The sequence below is a fragment of the Dendroctonus ponderosae genome, unplaced genomic scaffold (genome assembly GCF_020466585.1).
Source record: "Dendroctonus ponderosae isolate FM_Combo_2020 unplaced genomic scaffold, Dpon_F_20191213v2 Dpon_F_20191213_11, whole genome shotgun sequence".
NCBI classification, from domain to species: Eukaryota; Metazoa; Arthropoda; class Insecta; order Coleoptera; family Curculionidae; genus Dendroctonus; species Dendroctonus ponderosae.
The window spans coordinates 717,658-719,836 of NW_026017213.1; positions in this window are offsets into that span (position 1 = coordinate 717,658).

Consider the following 2,179-nt stretch of genomic DNA (forward strand, 5'->3'; position numbering starts at 1 on the left):
TTTTCTATTTTTTAAGTCCAGGTAATACCAGTTGAGATTGTAAAGAACATCAGCCCTAGTCCGACTCTACAACAGAATTTTGGAGAATTTAATAAATGTTTAGTCACGCCAATTCAAATGTTTTGTCGTACCAGCATTATGATGTCGTTTGCAAACCATCCTAAAACAAACACTTGCGTAACCTGCATTAGTAAGAATCCCGTGCAAAACACAAAATCTCCACGTTGAACCTGAAGTAAAAGAGATATTTATTAGAAACAGGAATATTTGTTATTAACATTTTCATTGAATAAGTAAATTAATTTAAGCAATTTTCAATAAGGAAAGAAAAAAATACATAAATAAAGACGAAACAACGTACAAAAAAACTGCAGAATAACATCAGAATAAAGACCTAGCAAGCCAAGGAAATTTGGCTAAACGAAAGGTGCTTAGAAACTGAATAACTGGAACAAAGAAACGATTCCTTCAATTTACATTAAAAAGCAAAAGAAGCAGCTGGAAAATGGAAACAAGCCTTTGCGTCTTTTGTCGAGGATAAACATGGGAGATGGAGAGACTACGTGAAAGAAATGTCTGAAGACGAGGAGCGACAGAACTCCGCCTACTGTGGGAACTGGATGAATCGAGAATCCAGTGAACACGGTCCTAAGCCTGGTTAAAGAAGGAGGGTTTTCGGGGGAGAATAGATATAAATACTACCCGACATACAAACCATCATCTGCTCACAGACGGCAGACAGAAGGCTGACCGCAGACACAAAGACATGGGGAATGATAAAGAGAAGGTAGCTCGAAATAGTAAAACATACACAAGCACGACAAATTGATGAACTCCAATGTAAATGTTATTGAAAAAGGCGAAGAAGTTGAAGAACCTCCGAAAAAATCTGAAATAATGACGATGGACCAAATAAAGAAGATTAAAAACAGAAAAACACCCGGACTACTTACAAGCTTGCAAAGCTACTAACAACTGAAAATGTCCCAAATGATTGTAAAAAATCACAAGCATCCCAATATTCAGAAAAGACGACAAAAAATAATAGAAAAGTATAGAGGCGTGACCCTACTAACCTCAGACATGAAACTGTTCACGAATATCATAGAAACAACAACTCTATCCACAATATTGGTTAAGGAAAAGATGTCAGAGGAAATTGACACCAACGGGAATCCGATAGTGAGACTCCATAATCCTACAACTTTTCAATCTAATAACAAATGTAATAATAAACCAGGTTAAAATCACTGAGAGAGGATAAACACTCACAACAAGTGAAATAAAAACCGTGTGTTATGCCGATGACGCCAATAGCGGAGAAGGAGGACGATTTACAACGGCTTCTACACTCATTCTATGTAAAAGCAAAAACCTTTTATATGCAAGTATCGACCAGAAAAACCAACGCGCTTGTCACTTCTAAAGAACCCATGAGATGTTTGGCAAATGAAACAATAGAACAAGTCATGTAAGTCGAATATCCAGGCATACAAATGACCGCAAGCCAAAATAGAACAAATAAAGTCAGAGAACAAGCCAACAAAGCAAGCCGAATCTCAGGTGCACTTCGGGAAATTATCTTGAATGACACCAACATGAGCAAAAAGTTAAATATTGAAAAAATATTAAAATACGTAAAACCTGTGTTAGACCCATACTACCATAATACAGGTACGCTATATAAACAAGAGCTGACAACAATAGAAGAAAAAAGACCCTTTGAACAACAGAAATGAAAATACTTAGAAACGTGTCGGGGTACACTAACAGACAGAAAAGAGTTTGAAATAGTACCAAGCGATGGAAGATCACAGACAAGAGGACCTCTCGGAAGACCTTTAATGAGATGGGAGGAGTCATGGAGCTCAACATCTCAAGAGAATTAGGTTAAAAAATGCAGCCCTAAGGCGTACAATAAGAGGAAGAAGTAGATAAAGAAGAGCGACAGAACAGGTGTGGAGGAGGCGTTGACTGGACCTTATATCACGAAGAAGGAAATTATTAAAGCAGGCAAACAGCTAAAAAACATAAAAGCTGTTGGGGAAGAAAACATTCCAAGTGAAATAATAAAGAGAGTGATCCCAAGTGAAATAATAATTAGACAAGCATATCGAAGTAGTGGAGAACCTATTTGACAAAATATATAAAACTATATAACAAGCATAATATAAAATAA